This window comes from Peromyscus californicus, unplaced genomic scaffold (genome assembly GCF_007827085.1).
Source record: "Peromyscus californicus insignis strain IS unplaced genomic scaffold, ASM782708v3 Scaffold_19__1_contigs__length_69161282, whole genome shotgun sequence".
NCBI lineage: Eukaryota > Metazoa > Chordata > Mammalia > Rodentia > Cricetidae > Peromyscus > Peromyscus californicus.
The window spans coordinates 4,133,431-4,153,394 of record NW_026294491.1 but is presented as its reverse complement, the minus strand read 5'-3'; the positions used below and the strand labels follow the sequence as shown (position 1 = coordinate 4,153,394).

Genomic DNA, 19,964 nt, shown 5'->3' with positions numbered 1-19,964 from the left:
GCTGAAGTACAGAAGAGAAGGTGGGTGGGTGGGGCAGCAGGGGCAGACGGCAAGTCCCTGACTGGGAGGAGCAAGGCCCTGGGACCAGGGCCTCAGAGGACTGCAGGAGAACCAACAGCCGCAGGAACCCCAGGCCACGTGGGACAGGAGGAATGTCAGGACCTCAGTCCTTTCCTGGCTCCTCCCAGTGTGGACTCAGGGCTGGCACAGGTGTCAGCTGGGGCGGTGGTGGGAGGCGGTGTGTTTGGCTGGACACAGAGCCAGAACTGGCCCTGCTAGGATAGACAGGCTTTTGTGTATGTGACAATGGCCAGTGGCGGGGGCAGCTTCCTTGAGGCAGACCAGAACACACACACTCTCTCTCTCTATTTATTTTTATTATTATTTTTATGTATGTGTATGTCTATGTCTGTATACCATGTGTATGTGAATGTCCTCAGAGGTCAGAAGAGAGCGTTGGGTACCCCGGAGCTGAAATTACATAGGAGCTGGAAATCAAACCTTGGTCCTCTGCAAGAGTTGAGCCATCTCTCCGTCTCCATGGTTCTTTTTGTTACATCCTGTATCCTGGGTGCTCAGCCTCCAGGGGGCACAGTGAATAGGGGTGAAGACCCTGGGGTGAGGCTCAGTCTCCTGCCCTAGCTGGATGTGCCCTGGGCTCTGAAGGACAGTGTTGTGGAATATTAGTTTAAGATGTGTTACATTCTTTTGTGCTGTGGAACATTTGTTTAATGATGCAAAGATGGGTTGCGTTCTTTTATGTTGCATTTGTTTAACTCTGTGAAGCTGTGTTACTCTGCCTGTCTAAAACACCTGATTGGTCTAATAAAGAGCTGAGTGGCCAATAGCAAGGCAGGAGAGGGATAGGCGGGGCTGCCAGGCAGAGAGAATACATAGAAGAAATCTAGGCTCAAGAGAAGAGGAGGAGTGAGAAAAGGAGGAGAGGACACCCAGGGTAAGCTGCCCAGCCACACAGCCAGCCATGAAGTAAGAAAGAAAGAGATATAGAATAAAGAAAGGTAAAAAGCCCAGAGGCAAAACGTAGTTAAAGAGAAACAGGATAATTTAAGTTAGAAAAGCTGGCTAGAAACAAGCCAAGCTAAGGCTGGGCATTCATAAGTGAGAATAAGTCTCCATGTATTTATTTGGGAGCTAGGTGGCGGGCCCCCAAAGAGTAAAAAACAAAACAAAAAACAACTACAGAACAGAGTCCAGATCATGTCTTGACCCCATTCCAGCTGTGACTCAGGGCAGTGCCACTCAGCAGCCCTACTGTGACGCGGGGCTGGAAGGAAGCCACTAAACAGAACCAGCCGGGCTTGGACAGGGGCCAGCCTGCCCTACATTCTCCCTCTGGAGGGGTCTGGAGGGCCAAGTTCAGTTGCGGGGTTCAGGCCTTGGTGACCCAGAGAGCAGAGTGCAATAGCTTACAGCAGAGGCCAGAGCAGGCGGGGGCTACCACAGCAGCTCCCCCCGGTGACTCTTTTCCCAGGCGGAGGGCACTGGACCGGAGGCAACAGTGTGCTCGAGAGAGGGCTAAGCCGATGGGTCTGAGAGGGGACCAGGCCCAAGTCCCGAGCAGAATCCCCACAGGCTCTGGCCAGAGCCCTGTGGCAGCAGGCCGTGTGAGGAGCTTCTGTCCCTCGTGGCTCTTTGGTTTGGGTGGCTTGCTGCTCTGTTTTCTTTCTCTTGTAGACCAGGTAGCTTCCAACTCAGAGATGCGCTTGCCTCTGCTGGGATTAGAGGTGCACCACCAGGCCAGGCGCACATCTTGTTTTCCAAGGCCTCTGGTTTGCAGAATGGGTGGAGGTGGCTTCTTTCCCAGGAACTGCCCAGGCGGGGGTGGGGTGGTGGGGAGATGTTCCTAGACAGCCTTCACAGGCCTCAGCCCCCCACCCTCTGCCCCCATCCTGGTAGGGGAACGCGATGGGACAGGACTGTGGGGGGCCCTCCCCCTTTCTGTACTCCTCTTCCTCTCTCTCCTCTTGTTTCTCCTCCACCCTCTCTTTCTCTTCTCTCCACACCATCTTGCCTGGAGGAAGGTTTCCAGTCTCAATGGACAGTCAGGTCGGGGAAAGGAGAGAAGCCAAGCCATGACCCGAAGGGTGCGGGAGCGCCCTCTGCTGGCCAGTGGAGTTTAGGCCCTGTGGACCATCTATCTCCATGTGGGCAGTACCCACTGTGGGCGCAGAACTGTTGGATCACCCAGGAAGGAGGGACGACCCCGTCTGCGTGGGGGAGGATTTCATAGCCGCCTGTATGCATGTGACACGGCAAAGCCACCTCCCAAACTCAACACTCCTGCACCTAGGGTCTCCACCAGCGCTGGGCCCAGATGTGGCAGGAAGGGCCGAGGCTGGAGCCAGACACAGGGAGCCTGAGGTCCAGCTCCACCGCCTCCTGCCATTCCTTCAGCCTTCCAGTGAGCTGTTTTCAGGCAGCGTAAGTGACTGGGCCAACAAGCCGTGCGATTTAAAGAACACTCGGCACGTGGCTGCAGGACGCCTGTGGCAGCTGCCCCATGTTTAAGTGGCAGCCTCCAGATAGCTTTTGGGCAGGGTCCTGTCTCGTCTCTTCCTTGCATAGGACTGGTGGATGCTAGAGCGTGTTTATCATCTGGGTTGGCCAGTCACAGCCTTCCCTGAGAGCTTGCAATCTGCCCAGGAATAGACTGAGATGCATGACTGGGGCTCCTCACCCTTGCAGTTTCTGTGGTGGCAGCTGCTGGAAGGAGGGTATAGCAAACACTATCAGGGATGCCCTCCCAAGCTTGCCACTGATACACACACACACACACACACACACACACACACACACACACACACACACACACACACGGAGCTTTTTAACTTCTCTGAGTTATGTGTAAACAATACCTCACCCCCGAGTCTTTTAGCAGATTCTCCGGAGAAGTAGGGCTGCTTCCCACAACCGTCATGTTGCCCAAGTCCCCAGCAGGCCGGCGGTATTTCCGTTCTAAGGCTTAGCTGGTAGCTCCGCCCGGGGTCTCCAAGGCTGTAGTCAGATGGCCGGGACCCCTCTGTCTCCTATTTGTTTTCCTCTTTGACATGCCATGGCTGCCTGTGATCTGGGGCTATAGCTGGCTGTTGGCCAGAGCATGTCTGAGTCACTCTCCACGTGGCCTGGACTTCCTCCCAGCTCGCAGCTGCATTCCAAGAAGCAGGAAGGGGAAGTGTCCGTTCTTCCGTTCTTCAGGCCTGGCCCCTAGCACTGGCATGGAGACCTTGTGTCCATACATAGAACAGCCATAGAGCCCAGAGTCAGGGACCCAGCCCCCTCAGCTGCCAATCAGACCTTCCCCTGGGAGTTTGTATATAAGGAGTCAAGGTGGCTGGGGCCTCACTGCTCAAGAGATATATCAAAAATTGCCATATGCTCCATATGTGTATTACAAGATTTGTATCATCATCATCATCATGTGTGTGGGGTGTGTGTGTATGTGTGTGGGGTTGTGTGTGGGGTGTGTGTGTGTGTGGGTGTGGAGTCCCTGGGGGAGCGTCGGGCATTTTCTCTATTGCTCTCCCCCTCACTCTTCTCGTCGTTGTTTGAGACAGGGCTTCTCTGTGTAGCCCTGGCTGCCCTGGAACTCGCTCTGTAGACCAGGCTGGCCCCAAACTCACAGAGATCCATCTGCCTCTGCCTCCCAAGTGCTGGGATTAAAGGCGCGCCACCACTAACCGGCGGTCCCTGCCTTAGTCTAAGACAGAATCTCTCATGAAAACTCACTATTTCCCAGCTAGGCTGGCAGCCGGCGAGCTGCAGGAATCCATTACAGGCATGAGCAGTCACACCGCGCTCTTTATGTGGGTGTGGAATCCAGACTCAGGTCTTCACGACTGCACAGGAGGAACTTTACCCAGTGAGCCATCTCCTTGGTCCACATTTAAGACTGAGGCTGTGTTACTGAAAAGATAGTAACAACTTTTCATCCTGAAAGTTGTTTCAATAACATTCTTTATAATTATTTAAGATCCAGGTTTGGGCTGGAAAGACGGCTGAGTGGTTAGGGGTGCATGCTGCAGTTGGGTGGTTGGTGGCACACCCTTTAAACCCAGCACTGGGGAAGAAGAGGCAGGTGGATCGCTGTGAGTTTGAGGTCAGCCTGGTCTACAGAGTGAGAGCCTGTTTCAAAAAGAGGGTGGTGGTGCTGGAGAGGTGGCTAGGTGGTTAAGCGCACTGGCTGCTGTGGCAGAAGACCTGGGTTCGGTTCCTAGTACCCATATGGTGACTCACAACAGCCTATAACTCCAATTCCAGGGGATCCAGCGCCATCTTCTGGCCTCCAAGGGCACCAGGGTGGCACTTGGTACACAGAGATACATGCATGCAAAACACCCTTACACTTGAAAAGAAACCACGGAGGGCTGGGATGTGGCTCAAGGGCAATGTGCCTGTGAGACATGCGGAGTCCGGCTTGGCCCCTGCACCACATACATAGCACCGTCTCCCGGTGGAAGTCTGTAGTTACTTCTCAGGTTGCTATGACAGAATACTCAGGCCTGGAGAGATACTCAGCTGCTCATGGCTAGCCTCACAGTCACGACAGAAGATCCAAGCACAGTGGGTCATCCCACCATGGCAGGAAGGTGTGGCGGCCGCCGTGTGAGGCTAACATTGTGTCTGAGGAAACGGAGAGGTGATCAGGACCAGTCCAGGGCCTCAGCCCAAGGGCTGATGCCTCCTGATCGAGCCTAATCTAGATGACCCCTCACAGGCATGCCGGCTGTCTCCTAGGAGATTCTGGATGCTGTCAAGTTGATGCTAATATTAACCATCACAAAGTCACATCTGAAACAGATGCCTGAGAGGACTCAGCCCAGGTCAGACTGCCATGTTTAGTCTTTACTGCGGGAAGAATTTTCTTTTCTTTTTAAAGATTTATTTTTATGTGCATTGGTATTTTGCCTGCATGTATGTCTGTGTGAGGGTGCCAGATCCCCTGTAACTGGAATTAAAAACAGCTGTGAGCTGCCATGTGGGTGCTGGGGATTGAACCTGGGTCCTCTGGTACTCTTAACCGCTCAGCCATCTCTCCAGCCCCGAGTGCCCACTCTTCTGTTCCGCCCTGTAGTGGGATGAGAGGACTGCTGCCTGACTCCGGCTGTCCTGCTCGGTCAGCCATGAATGCAGGAGACTGGTGTGGGAGGTGAGGACTTGCTGGGGTCTGTGGTCCAGGAACTCCCCCGTCTTGTCCTTCCTCTCCCCTTCCTGTAGTAGAATATTAAGGTGGGTTACTTTTATGTTGTATTTGTTTAACTCTGTGAAGCTGTGTTACTGTGCCTGTGTAAAACACCTGATGGTCTAATAGAGAACTGAACGGCCAATAGGGAGCCAGGAGAAAGGACAGGCGGGGCTGGCACGCAGAGAGAATATACAGAAGGAGAAAACTGGGAGAAAAAAGAAGCTAACAGCCAGAGAAGGAGGAGGGCATCAGGGGTCAGCCATCCAGCTCGCACAACCAGCCAGCCACGGAGTAACAAAGAAAGGTATACAGGAATAGAAGAGGCAAAAGCCCAGAGGCAAAAGGTAGAGGGGATAATTTAAGATAATTTAAGAAAAGGCTGGCTAGAAATTAAGCCAAGCTAAGGCCGGGCATTCATAAGTAAGAGTAAGCGTCCGTGTGTGATTTATTTGGGAGCTGGGTGATGAGCCCTTAAAAAGATCAAATACAAACACCACCACCTTCCTCCTCTCCTCAGCTAGGGCCTCACTCTGTTGCTCACTGCTCTCCAGCTCCTGGGACTCCTGGGCCTCAGCAGTCTCCCCCATGGCCTTCTGCATCAGTCACTCCCCTGAATCAGTCACTCTTGTTGCTGTGACAAAATGCTGGACAGAAACAACCTCAAGAAGGAAGGGTTGCTGGACGTGGTGGTGCACGCCTTTAATCCCAGCACTCAGGAGGCAGAGGCAGACAGAGCTCTGTGAGTTCGAAGCCAGCCTGGTCTACAGAGCAATTTCCAGGACGGCCAGGGCTACACAGAGAGACCCTGTCTTGAAAAACAAAACAACAACAAACAACAAACAAGCGTTTATTCTGTGCCACAATTTGAGGGCACAGTCCCCTGTGGTGGGGACATCCTGGCAGCAGGAGTTTGGGGGACTGGTCTCCTGGTGTCCCCAGCTGGGGGAGGAATGCCAGTACACTCTTCTCCTCTTTCCAGTCCAGGGCTCCCCTGCCCCGGAGGAATGGTACTGCCCATATTTAGGGTAGGTCTTCCCGTCTTCCTTAACCCAACCTAGAAACTCCTTCACAAACTTGCCCAGAGGTCTGTTTCCATGGTGATTCTCAATCTTATCAAACTGACAATGGGAATAACCATCAGTCTACCTCTTCTTCCTGCCCTCCCCCACCTCCCTCCTCCCTTCTTGAATCTTCTTCTCCCTCCTCCCTTCTCAAAGCCCTCTTTCTTCTCCCTCCTCCCTTCATCTCCTTCTTCCTTTTCCTCCTTCTCTTCCCTTTCTCCTATTCACTCCCCCCTCCCCCTCCCCCTCCCCCTCCCCCTCCCCCTCCTCCTCCCCCCCTCCTCCTTTCCCTCCCCCCCTCCTTCTTTCCCTCCCCCCCCTCCTCCACCAGCTCTTGCTTTTCATGCTGTCCAATGGAGGAACCACACTTCTAAAGCTGTGGTCTGAAGTGAATGTCGCGGGTTTTTGCAGGTTCGATGTTTCTGTGTCACTTGATTACTGTTGGGCATGTACATTATGCACATGCCTGTGGACACACACCTGCCGTGAGCTTGGAGGACAACTTTGTGTGGTTTACACATCTTTCCACACTCAGGTGCCTATTAGTGAGAGCCTTTCTTTGGGGTGTGGGGCCTTGCCTTGCTGGGACTGACAAGCTCAGGAGGCTGATTTCTCTGTCACCCTCCCCTGTCAGCCATGCCTCTCTCTGGTTGCTGAGGCCGGCTTCCCCAGGACAGTCTGTCTTCACGGCACTGAGAGCACACCCATGTGCACCAGGTCCCTGCCATACTGTGTGCCCCAGGGACAGCTGGAGCCTGGGGCCTTGTACAAATTGGCTGTCTACTGCTTTGATAAAGGTGATGACCAAAAGCACCTTGGAGGAGAGAGGGCTTATTAGGCTTACATGCCCTGATCACAGTCTGTCACTGACGGAAGCCAAGGCAGGGACGGAAGACAGCAGGAGCCTGTGGCAGGAACCAGAACAGGGACAGCAGAGGAGCATTGCTTACTGGCTTGCTTGCCATGGCTGGCCCAGCCTGCCACAGTCACAGCTTCTCAGTCCTTAGACAGGCCTCACTCACTGTGTAGCCCTGGCTAGCCACCTGCTCCAGCCTGCCTTTGTACACACCTGGGAACACGTGCCTTGGGATGGAACTGCCAGGCCCTCCACACCAATCGTTAATCAAGAAATCACCCCCACAGCCTTTCCTACAGGCCAATTTGATGATAGTTATTTTCTCAATTGAGTTTCCTTGTTTTTTTGTTTTTGTTCTTTCAAGACAGGGTCCCTCTTTGTAGCCCTGGATGTCCTGGAACTTGCTTTGTAGACCAGGCTGACCTCAAACTCGCAGAGATCTGCCTGCCTCCCAAGTGCTGGGATTAAAGGTGTCACCACTGCCTGGCTTTTTTGGGTCTTTGAGACAGGATGTCTTAGGGTTTCTATTGCTGTGAAGAGACACCATGCCCACAGCAACTCATAAGGAAAACATTTAATTGGGGCTGGCTTATGGTTTCAGAGGTTTAGTCCATTATTGCCATGGAGGGAAGCATGGCAGCATGCAGGCAGACATGATGCTGGAGAGGTCGCTGAGAGTTCTAGATCTTGATCTGCAGCAACAAGAAGTGAACTGAGTCCCACACAGGGTATAGCTTGAGCATAGGAGACCTCAAAGTTCGCCGCCACGGTGACACATTTCCTCCACCACAGCCACACCCACTCCACCGAGGCCACACCTAATAGTGCCACTCCTTGTGGGCCCATCATTCAAACATACATGACTCTATGGGTGTCGGACCTACTCAAACCACCACACAGTGTTTCTCTATATAGCCCTGGCTGTTCTGGGACTTGCTCAATCTGGCCTTGAACTCACAGAGATACACCTGCCTCTGCTGGGATTAAAGGCATGCACCACCAAATGACTGTAGCTTGTGTCAAGTTTACAGAAATTAAGCACTGGCCTTTTGCACAGATCTGAGTTAGCTGGTTCAGGGTGCAGCCTGGAGTTTAGTAAGAGTCCTTGTAGCTCAAATGTGCCGCAAGGGTGATTGGAAGGGCCGAAGGTTGCAACTTTCTGCCTGTCCTTGCCGGCTTCCACACCTCGGCAACACATCCCACTCAAGAAACCGGGGACCCCTTCACCTGTGGCCACCCACGTGGGTCCTTTTCAAAGGGCGCATGTGGCTTAGAAAAAGCTCTCTGTCGTCATTGCAGGTGAGCGGCTGCGCACGAATCTGAGGGCGGCGGCCCAGCTGGGAAACGTCCTGAAATAGGCCCCCTGCCGCCCCCGCTGCCTCCTCCCGGAATCTGTTCAGGTGAAAACAACTCTCTCCATCCGGGTGTCTCCCCTCCTCCCGCTCCTGCCCGCAGCTCACACCTGGGCCTGGGTCCTGCTCAGAACTGTGGACGCACCAGAGGCCGGCCAGCGCGTGCAGTAAGGGCGCTTGGCCACGGGGCGGCGCTGCAGGCCCGCGATGGGAGAGCATCCAGGCTCTGCTCGCCGACACCTAAGGAGAGATGGCCTCTTATTTGAGGGTGGTGGTGTGTCCAAATGGGACTTCATCCTGTAGAGGACGCTTAGGGCAATTCACATATGATGCGACAGACACAGGAGAGGGTTGGGGCCCTGCAGTCTCCCCCCAGGCCTCTATGTTCACCCTCTGACTGCTGCTTTTGGTCCATCTCCACACTTTCTGAAGTCTAAACTTGACGGGTAGAGGCGTTAACCCACCCACCATGCACTCAGATAATCTTAATTACCCACTACAAGTCAAAGAGGAGGACCATGGATCTGGGTACCCTAAACATTTCCACTTGGGCCTTTAAAGTTGGGGAGAAATTTGGGATGGAGAAGGGATCCAGACAGAGGGTGAGAGGGAGCCCATGTGGGGCTGGAGGACTGTGAGAGTGTGGGAGTCCCTGGGTGCTGCCTCTGGATCAGCCCAGCCTGGGCTGTGGAGCACTCCTCCTCCTCCTCAAACAGGAGACCAAGGCCAGAGAGGGATGGAGGAGACATGGTAGGTGGCTGAGTGTAAGTATGATTGTGGCTTAAGATAGGGTCTCCATACGTAGCCCAGGCTGGCCTCAGATTAGGTACTCCTCAGTCTCTCCTGAGCCCTGAGACCACAGAGGTATGCATAAGTAGCCCTACCCAGATGAGTATCCCAGGCCCCTTGGGCTGTGTTCTCAGGCTCATGGTTGTTCTGCTCTTGGAGAAAGCCTGCACCTGGGCAATCTGTAGGGAGAGCAGCTACCTCTGAGAAGGCAATCTTACTTTGAGGTCAGGTGGGAACCAGGTGGGGCAAAGCCTGGGATTCTGCCTTGAGGTCTCCAAGACTCCTGCAGCCCCAGGGTGCTGGGCAGCACTCTGCTAAATGGCTGCCTGGCTTGGCTTCCATGGGTCCAATCATTCTTCTGAACCAGGAGAGGTAGTGCCATCTCAGAGCCAGGGAGAGCTGTGGCTAGCTCAGGTGTGGGAGTCAGGCATGAGCTGGGGGTGTGGTGTGGGAAGGACCCAGTGCTCAGTGGATCCCTTCCCTAGGACCCAGGGTGGGTCTGCATGCCGCGCTGGCCTAGTGACTTAGGCTCCAGAGCATCTGTATCTTAGAGTGGGTCCTTATCCCAATCTATCCCCCTGTCGCAGGTTGTCAGGGGAGTGGCTGACTCACGTGGTCTCAGCAGCACACCTGAAGGCATGCCAACTTTCTCTCCCCATACCCAGTGACACAATCCTGTCCCAAGTCAGCTCCCTTCCTCCTCAGCCACGTCCCCACCTTCTCCTTCCTGTCCCCCTCTTTTTCCATTGTGGGGGCCTCATGCCCCTCTCCAGCTGGTTGGAAGTCTATTAATATTTCAGTTTGATGAATTAAAGATTCTTCCCTACCCTCCTTCTGATGTCCCAGGAGGGAATTAAGAGCGCATCCGATCCAATCAAACGCCATTAGAATGCAGCCCACGAGGGTAGGAGCTGGCGGTGCGGTGCGAGCTTTTCTTCCCCAGACTGCTTTGTTTTGGGGGTCTGCACCGTGGCGGGGTGGCCGAGAGGCAGCACCTGGAGGAAGAAGGGAGCCGTGGCCGAGTGTCAGCACCTGGAGGAGGAGGGGAGGAGAGAGGTAATCTGGGACTGGTGGGGGTGGGGGTGTGTCCTGGCAGCTGTGACCTCAGCACTGCCCCCTGCCAGGGCACAATCCCCCTCTGCTCACCTCCGTGGGGATCTTTTTCTGGGTCAGTCCAGTGTTTCAGTGTTCTGTACTCCATGCTGAAGATAACCTCAGAGCAGGGTGGAGAGCTCCAGATAAGTCTGGATCGATGGCCTCCTCCAGGCTCTGGCAGTGAGCTGTCCCAGGGGCATTTCCAGCTCTCTGTCCATCCTGGTCCTCCACACGAAGGGAGCTACTGTTAGAAGTCCATGGCCGCTGTCCAGCGGCTTCCTAAATAGGCCAGGGCTGCAGTGTGGTGGGGGCAGTTGACAGAGGGGGCCCCCAACCATCCATTGGTGAGGCTGTGTGGCTGGAGGACATGGGCCACCAGGCCCAATCACGGGGGTCCCTTATGCCTGTTCCTCCCTTTTCTCCCCATGCAGTCGAGTGAGTGGCAGGCTACATTATGATTCACGGTTGATCGCCAAGGCTGGGACAGCACCAGTTAGGGCAGCCGGCCTATGACAGTGCCGGGCCGGGACAGACGCCGAGCGTCCTAAGGTATGAGTGGCGGGCAGTCCAAGAAAGCTCCAGAGGGAAGACTGGATGGAGGGGGCTCCCAGGAGCTCAGGGAAGCCCGGCACAGCTGCCAGGCTCCCCCCCCCCCCCCCCCCCCCGCCTCATCTGGCAGGCCTGTGCATCAGGCCAGCTAGACGACTGGATGGTCCTCTGCTGTGCCTGTCACCTGGTAGTGCTCCTTGGTGTCTGGGGCCCTGCCACTCAGCCGAAGGAGCCACGGAATGGCTGGCCACCAGGCTGAGGGCGGGAGGAGCTTTTAAATGTTAATTGTATTTTGACATCTGGGCTTGTGACATCCATCCTAATGACATTTGGCTCGCGGCTGACAGCCCCTGGACATGTGGGGAGCGAGAGCGATGATAAGTAGTTTTAAATTGCAGAGTGGCAAAGAGGCTGAAAAATCCTGAGTCTTAAGAAAAAAGAGAGAGGGAGGGCGGAGGAGAGAGAGGAGAGAGGAACAGGGTAGGAGGCAGCCGCTCACCGCTAATCACCAGCTGTATGCACTGAGCATCCACTGTATGCTGGCAGAGTCAAAGGCCTCTGGAGGACTCAGATTGTGTCCAGCTGTGTTTGCCACACCCCACATCTGGAGCTGTTAGTTTTTTGTTTTTTTTTTAAACCTTTGCATCTTCCAAGGCCTCATTCCAAAGCTTCCTGCTCTGGAGGTCTCTCTCTGTCTTGGCAGTCCCCGTTCCCAGCCATCCTAGGGTGTGAAGCATCAGATGCTGCGTGAACTAGAGGGTCTAGGTCCTTGGGAGCCATGAGGACCGCTGCCCCCTCTCTAGCTCGGGGGCATCCTGTCTTCTCTAGGCCGCTGTGCCGCCCCTGCTCCCAGCCTCCCCTGCTCCCAGCCTCCCCTGCTCCTCCTTCCTCATCAGAGGGAAACCAAGGCTGAGGAAGGAAGTAGATGCTTCTCTTTCAGACCAGGAAACTCTGGAGCAGCAGTTGGGCAGTAACGTTGGCCTGGGGGCCCCATCGCTCCCCTCTGCCTCCCTGCCCAATGCTCCTCCTGTCCTGGCCCCTGTGTGCGGCCTTCATGTTAGTGCCAATGGGCACAGGCCATTGTCACCCCTGACCTCTTGTCCTGCACCCCCTCCCCATGCTGCAGGTGCTAAGGGGCGCCTGGCGCACTGCGGAATGCAGCCCATCCTGGTCCTCCTGTGGTGGGCACAGCACTGTGGTTCCGGGGGGCTCGGCTTCGGAGAGGTGTGCTTGACACCCGCCCTCAACCTACCTGTACCACCTTGTCCTGTTGGCCAGTCAGAGCAGATGGAAGACGTGGTCTGAGTGTCGGGGCACACTGGGAGCCCTGGATGGTATGTTAAGGGTACGCGGGCATTTACGGGGACCAGATGGGGCAGGAAGCTGGAAGGCTTCAACACGGTGACACAGTCTGTGGAAGACCTGTGGGCAGTATGCGCCCCATGGTGATGGCACTCCTGGTATACAGTCAGAGAGCCTCTAGAGGGGCCTGTAGCCAGGTTCTGGTGTCCTGGGAGTGTCCCTAAACAAACAGGCAGACTGTGGCTGCTGCAGAGCTGCTTGGATTTGGGAGCAGTAGGGGGGGGGGGGAATGACACACTGTCCTGCTATGGAGGGTTCTGGGGGCCAGAGGATTCCTGGAGGCTGGCATGTCCCAGAGCAGAGTTGCAGCCCTCAGGAGGTTACTGGTCTTGTCCCTTCCTGTCCCTGAGACTGCGTGAGGGGAGGTATTGCCTCCTGGAAAGGCATTAAGATGAGGCTTACCTCCCTGTGGAGACTTGAGAGGCTCAGCCCAGCCATAGATCTGACAGATGGAGAACCCCATGCTCAGGAAGGTTGGGGACCCCACATCCAGTGGCTCTCAGCACAGAGGACCCAGCCCTGTCCCCTCCCCTCCAGCCTGAACCAGCTCTGAGGTCCAGGGGTTCTGCGGCTGACTTTCAGGGGGCAGTGGTTTGAGTGTAGGCCGTGGAGGAAGCAGGCCCGGCAGAGCCCACATGACTCTGTGGAGGTCACTTCTGGCCGTGGTTCCTCCACAGAGGCTGGCTCTCTGGCCGAAGACACCATGGAAGTTCTCTGAAGGTCCTGTTTCTCTGTCTCTATGATAGGCACCAAAACAAACAAGTCAGGCCAGCTGGGGCCCATGGTAAGGGCTGATGGGGGAGTGCGCTCGGCTTTGGTGGTCTGAGGTGTCACGGCTACCAGGCAGATGTAGTCTCTGCTGGGGACCTGCCTCGGGCCCAGCCACAGACTCTGCATCTGCCAGCAACAGTTTCTTTTTTTAATCTCTGAAAAACACAGCCTGCCCAGCCTTTAGCAACACAGCTGTGGCGGGTGGGGGATGATTATGGCCAGAGTGGCGGCAATACTGAGCGGCAGGAGCAGGGGAGTGGCTGATTGTAGTAGTTCTGTTTCTAATAAACCATGGCCTGTGTTATTTGCAGTTCCTTCCATCCATCCAACCAAAGGACACTGGGGTTATGTTCTGTATAGGAAGTGCTGTGGCTCCCACTTACAGGAGCCCAGAGAGGCGGCCAGTGCTGTGGAGCCAACTCCTTTATGCTGGCTTTGTAGGAGGGCCTAGGGGCTGGACCACACGCTACTCAGCCACAGCATGGCGATGGGATGCCTGGGTACAGAGGATGGAGGAACCACTGACCCCAGTTCCTCACAGACCAGAGCCATGCACACTTGGCTGTGGGAGATCTGCCATCTCTGCATCTGTGGTTGGAGCGGCTGGAGATGCATGCTGCTGAGGTGGGAACCCTGGCTGTGCCTGTCCAGGGGCAGGATTACTGGTGGCCCTGTCGGTGTCCCTCACTGTGAGTGAAGCAGGATCCCTGGTGTCAGTGACACACACACACACAAAGCACAGATGAATGAACAACCTGGATGCTTCCGTCGGAGACTTCAGACTGACTGGGTGAAGGAGACATGTATTTGGGTCATTACATGTGGCAGCAAGGAGAGTAACAGTTTGCCAACAGTTTTTCATTCACCAAACACTCCTAAGCTCACTGTGGTCCAGGCACAGCGCCAGGCACGGCATGAAAGACGGTCACCAGATGCAGCGCTGGCCTTCACAGTCTTCAGAGCTGGAGGTGTAGGGCCCGCCTTGGTAGGGACTTGAGGGAGAGAAGCAGACAGGACAGGGCAGCTCAGTCTGCTGTCCCCAGCCTCTCCCTAGCATTCCTCTAGAGTCTGGAAGTCAGGGCTCCAGCAGCTATGGTAGCTGAGCACCCAGGCCTGGGCCCACTAAACACCAGGTGGCTCTCTGCAGGCGGGCCAGAGTGAAGGAGGCCCCTGGCCCTCACCAGCTCCGTTAGCCACCCTGTCTCCCCAGGACAAGGCTGGCCACTCCTTGGGGCTCTCAAGGAAGTCTGCAGTCTGGGCCCAGCGTTTGCAGCTTTGCAAGGACTGCGTGGTCTGTCCCTGGCTATCTCACCGCGGCCTCTGAGGCAGGCACCCTTTCGGGATCGCCAGAGCCCAGGGAAAGCGGGCAGCCAGCTGCCAGCTTCTGGGGCTAGCTCCAGGCCACCTGTTACACTGTGTTCTGTGGGTCCGGGGGTGAATTGCTCCCTTGGTCTGGGGGCACGGGATTGCTCGAGGTTCAGGGGTAAGAGCGCTCTTCCCCACAGGCCATGAGACCTGGGACAGGTGGAGTCACGGCTCTGGGCCTCAGTTTCCTTCCTCGGCATGCTTGTGACAGGAGTGTGTAAATGAGCATGCCACAGGGGGGCATATGCCACGTGTGTGCTCGGCTGTGAGAAGCGGCCCTGCGGGTGGGGGTTTCCAGTGACGCACCGGGTGGGTGTAGCGCGCCCCTCTTCGTCCCTGAGCTCTGCTGTACTTTGGCGGGTGTGCGCTGGGAAGCTGGGTTCCCTGACCCTCGACCTGTGGGGGTGAGGAGGGGGTCTCCGCCACGTCTTTGGGGTGCAGGGGTGGTGAGCTGGCGCGCGCATGGGGCTAGGGGGTAGGAGGGAAGGCTTCCTGGAGCGGGTGACAACCGAGTGTCGTGGGAGCGGGAGCCGCTGGCGGGGCGGGCGTGGAGGGGTGGCGAGTCCCAGCTTCCGGAGGTGGAGGTGCAGGTGTGTGTGTGTGGGGGGGACCCGGGCGCTCGCTCTTTAAAAGGCTGGCGGAAGCGTGCCGCGCTCGACCCGCACTCGCGGCGCAAACTTGCGGGCTGGGCTCGCGCGTGCGGTGCGGCAGGGCGGTGGGCGCCGGGAGCGGTGCGGCCCCCTCGGCCCTCGGCCCGCGCTCCCGGCGCTCGCGCCCCTCCCGCGCCGCCGGGCTCCCTGTGCCTGGCTCGCACGCTCTCGTTTTCTCCCCGCCGCTGCCGCCGCTGCCGCCGTCAGGTGCCCGCACCCCGGCCCGGCTGCGCTCGCTCCGCAGCCCCGAGCCTCGGCGCACGCAGCGCCCCGCACCGCCTCGCCCGCGCTCTCGGGCTCGGCGGCGGCGGCGGCGGCGGCAGTGGCGGCAGCAGCAGCGGCACCGAGGCGGCCGCTCCCAGCTCCAGCTTCCCGGGAGCTGCTGCCGAACGCCGCGCGCTGCTCCGAGGCTCCGGCCAAAGCGGCCGCCAGCTCCTCCCCGCCGCGCCCGGGACTGCCGGCGGCTCCGCGCCGGGCTTGGTCCGCAGCGTCAGCGCCGCCCGCCGTGGCCCGGGCTCCCGGCACCAGCAGCTCGCGGCTGGCCTCCGCCTCCCTGCGCTCCCCGGGCGCAGCCGACCCCCGACCGCGGCGTTCACCTCGCCGATGCGCGGTGAGTTGTGGCCCGAGAGCACGGGCGGAGGGGACTATGCCCTCCGGTCTCCGGGAGCGCGGGCTGCGGTGGGGACCCCGGCGTTTGGGGAGGTGGCCTCTGCGAGCTCCCTAGTTCCGGGAGGCGGGCTCGGGACCCAGGAGCAAGGGCTCCTCTCCGGGCTGGGGCCGCCTCTCCGATGCCCCCTCGGGGATGGGACACAGCTGTCTGCGGATCTAGGGGAAAGTGGGGTGGGGGCTGTGACGGGCTGCACTGATGACAGGTGGAGTTGGACCCGATGGGGACGGCGACACCCGCGCGCCCCCTCTGCGGAAAGGCTAGGTGGTGGGGGCGCGGGCCGGGGTATGCGCTTTTGCCCCGTGGTCCTCGGCCGGAGGGCAGCGCCAGCCGGGCGCTAAGGCTCCCTTCTCTGAGAACCGAGTCCGGCCCCGGCACCACCTTCGCCACTGGCTGGAGCCGGAGCACCTCCTGCCCGCAGCCGCCGCCGTGGTTTGCGGTGGCGCTGCAGGTCTGGGGTCTCTCCACAGCCCCGGGACCTGGGGTCAGGCTTTCTTAACACTTGGGGCCATAGCCTCCCCGAAACCCTGGTGAACCGAGCGTCTCTAAGGGATCTTTGTGAGCGCTCGTGTGGCGGGGGAGGTCCCTGCTCCGGGGTCGGTTCCCCGTGCCCGCGGGCAGCCGTGTCCCCTCCCCGCGCGGGGGCGGGGCCGAGGTGGAAGCCCGACTGTGCGCTGCGCCCCCGCACCTCGCGCTGCGAGGCTGTTTGTGCTGAGCTGGGGCAGCAGCACCGCGGCGGGGAGTCCGGAGCCCAAAGGACGAGCGCCCTCTGCCCCTAGCCCTGGGCGACACTCTCCCTACTCAGACAATCCTTTCCGCAGGGGGCACCTGGTTTCTTCTTGCTCTCCTCATTATCCCTGCCCCTGGCTAGGGAGAAAGCTGGCTTTTGGTGACACCCCCTGAGCTGGGCTTTCAGGGCTAGGGTACCCCAAGCCACATGTGTGGCAGTGTGGTGGCCGTCCTGCTGTGAGTCTGGCGGGAGGCGTGTGTGTATGTGTCCTCACAGCCACCCGCTCTACTCTGGATGGTTGGACTTAGGGCAGGCAGGCAGGCCGGTACTCTGAGGGTATCCCTTCTGAGCATCTCAGGCCACTGGAGCGTCTCTGCAGCGGAGCCTAACATCTAACCAGCCGTAGGGAGAGGACTTCGCTTCTCATGCCAGCCCCTACCTCTCAGGCTGGCTTGGTCCTGGCCCTCTTTCCCCTGGGCTCAGCTCCCCTGTGAATGGGAGGAGGTGACAGGCCTTTGGTGAGGAGCTGAGAACTTGGGAGCTTTCCTGAGCTGCTCCTATAGGAGCTCAGTCTGGGGGGCGGGGATCACAGAGGACCAGCACAGGGGGTGTGGAGGGATCACAGAGAACCAGCACAGGGGGTGTAGGGGGATCACAGGGGACCAGCACAGGGAGTGTGGGGGGATCACGGAGGACCAGCACAGGGGGTATGGGGGGATCACGGAGGACCAGCACGGGGGTGTGGGGATCACAGAGGACCAGCACAGGCACTGTGGGGGATCACAGGGGACCAGCACAGGCACTGTGGGGGGATCACGGAGCACCAGCATGGTGTGTGTGTGTGTGTGTGTGTGTGTGTGTGTGTGTGTGTGTGTGTGATCACAGAGGACCAGCTCAGGGTGTGTGTGTGTGTGGGGGGGGATCACGGAGGACCAGCACAGGGGGTGTGGGGGATCGCAGAGGACCAGCACAGGGGGTGTGGGGATCACAGAGGACCAGCACAGGGGGTGTGGGGGGATCACAGGGGACCAGCACGGGGGTGTGGGGATCACAGAGGACCAGCACGGGGGTGTGGGGATCACAGAGGACCAGCACGGGGGTGTGGGGATCACAGAGGACCAGCACGGGGGCATGGGGGGATCACAGAGGACCAGCACAGGCACTATGGGGCATCACAGGGGACCAGCACAGGCCTTGGGCAGGCTGTAGGGGGCTGTGGGCATTAGTCCTCAGCAGAAGACTGCCTTCCTGAAGGAGCCCCAGCCTTGGTCAGATTCTTGTCCTGGGTGGGACCTTTGGGGATGGTGCTCCACCCATTTCTTCTCAGCTCTGAGCTGCATGCCTGCCCTCCTGGGGAATGGATGGCTATGGTTTTCCTGGACTCTCCTCACCTGCCTCACATTGCTCAGGAACAAACATCCCCAGAAATGATCCCTCACCCTGGAAGTTGGCAGTGTTTGGTCTAGAGGAACATATCGTGAGTGGTGGATTTCCAGGCACATTCAGAGAGGGCTTTGGGGGAGTCTCAGCCTCACATAGAACAGGCCCTGAGCAGGCAGGTAGGTAGGGACAGGTCAGGAGCTGGACAGATGTCCTGGTCGCTGGTCCAGCTGAGGATACTCCCCTCCTCCTCTGACCTGTATCATGGCTTCTGCATCCTTCTGTTGGAGGCATGATGTCTCCAGGAGCTTGGCAGTCAGCCTGTGACTGAATATTTGCTGGCCAGAAGAGCCTGGAAGGCTCTGCACAGCCTTGTCCCTGTCCTGAGGGCTCCACAGCCCAACCTTGGGGCTGCTGGGCCATCCCTACCCCACTGCAGGGGCCAGCTGGTGGGAAGACGTGGAGCAGGACCCATGGACTCCAGAGCCGTGTAATTACAGCTGACAGGCCTGTCCTCTTCCTCCAAGCTCAGAGCAGCAGCCCCTAATTACCACCCACCCCAAGACATCTGCCCACCCCTGCTGTCCACCCCCTCTCGGCCCAGAACCCAACTTTCCAGTGGGCAGGCCCTGCTGGGAGACTGGGCAGCTGGGCTGGCAGCTCCTGCCACTGGAAGGTATGTGCACTCCTGCAGATCTGCACCTCATGCCACCTGGAGAAGGCGTGAGGGAGCTGGCAGCCAGGCCCCAGCCCTGGCCTGGCCTGGCAGAAGATCTGCTGGCTGAGCGGGCCCCCACCTGAAGAAGGAGAAGCAGAGGAGTTTGGAGTGAGGACAAAAGCTTCCTGTCACTCCCTGTAAGACCCCGTTTCCAGGAGTGTCAGCTCTGCCCTAGTCAGCTGGGATTACCAGGAAATGAACTGAGAGGAAGCTGGAAGATGGCTCATTTGGCAAGCCCCAGGTTCTGAGTTTGGGTGCCAGCACCTGTGAGAAAGCCATGTGGTGATGTACCTGGAACCCCGCACTGGGGAGGCAGAGACAGGTAGCCCCTGGGCTCACGGCTCAGCCAGCCTAGCCTCACCATGGGCTTCCTATTAGCAAGACTCCATCTCAACAAATAGGGAGGGGAGGAACTGAGGGCGACAGCTGCTGTCCACTTCTGGTCTCCATAGGTACACAAGTATACACGTGTATGTACACCATCCATGCACATGTAGATCGCTACCTACTCCATGCACACAGCGGGATTGAGAGAAGTCTCTGCCTGGGGCCCTGGGGAGCAGGCTGTCCCCCCAGTCCCTTGTACCTGCTCCCTATGCAGCAAGACCTCTCTCCGACCCCGCCCTTCACTCCCTCCCCAGGCTGCTCTGAGCCCCCTGAGCCTGCAGGCCAAGAGAGGCTGCTCTGGCTTGTCCCTGTCCCCTGGTTTCTTGGTAAAACCAGCACACCGAGGATAGTACAAGTCACCCCTAAATGAAAGCCAAGTCTTCCCATCAAAGTGTCACCCCCGAATGTCACCGTAGAGCAGTGTCATGGTGGCAGCCAGGTGTTAAGATGTGTGTACGCGCATATATTAAATGAATTGGATAACTTGGTGGATAATGGCATTATCAGGACCCTGTTCAATTAAAGTAGATATTATCTGCAGTAATTGGGAAATGACAGCCCATAATGACAGCCTGTGCCATTTTAGGCCTAGTGAGACAGTCTAGCTAAGCTACCACTCTCCTGGAGAAGGCAAGGCCACGATCATTGGGGCGGGAGTGATAACTATGAAACTAGCAGAGACCCGTGGCTGCTCCTGTGGGTGTGTGTGCAGGGGATGGGGCCAGAGTTCTGGGCTCTCTGGCTACCTCCCCACATTCTTGGGTGACAGAAACCAGCCCTTGTACCTACTAGTTTGGGTGGGACTTCTAGTTAAAACGACAGCCACTGCCCCAGATGCAGAGTCTTCAGGTTCAAATATAGATATGAGGGTCAGGGATTCAGCCTGTCACAGACATCATCGTGGCCACTTCTGGTCCATGGCCTTTGTGTGGCCCGCCTAAGGGATGGAGTCTTGTCCTCGGAGGTGGCTGTGTCCACGCTCTGCGGCAAGATGGATCAGACTGGGCTAAGCACCTGGCTCCAGGCAGT

At 57.8% G+C, this 19,964-nt stretch overlaps 1 protein-coding gene and 1 long non-coding RNA gene across 4 annotated transcripts in view; one reads left to right on the top strand and one right to left on the bottom strand.

The window, feature by feature from the left end:
- Window positions 1-1,116: 1,116 nt before the first annotated feature.
- LOC128114008 (uncharacterized) lies at window positions 1,117-3,160 on the bottom strand. Its single transcript, XR_008219709.1, has 2 exons — window positions 2,882-3,160; window positions 1,117-2,721 (listed from the first exon to the last, which is right to left on the bottom strand). It is a non-coding gene; the product is annotated as an uncharacterized LOC128114008 (long non-coding RNA).
- An 11,557-nt stretch (window positions 3,161-14,717) lies between these two features.
- Grm4 (glutamate metabotropic receptor 4) overlaps window positions 14,718-19,964 on the top strand; it is a 91,661-nt gene continuing 86,414 nt past the window's right edge. The window contains exon 1 of one of the 3 annotated variants that reach the window (XM_052744358.1): window positions 14,718-14,807. The gene's annotated coding sequence lies outside the window, so the exon portion shown is untranslated. Of the gene's footprint in view, window positions 14,808-15,542; window positions 15,664-19,964 lie in introns of those variants that run through there. The other 2 variants (XM_052744357.1, XM_052744359.1) reach the window with 2 other exon arrangements.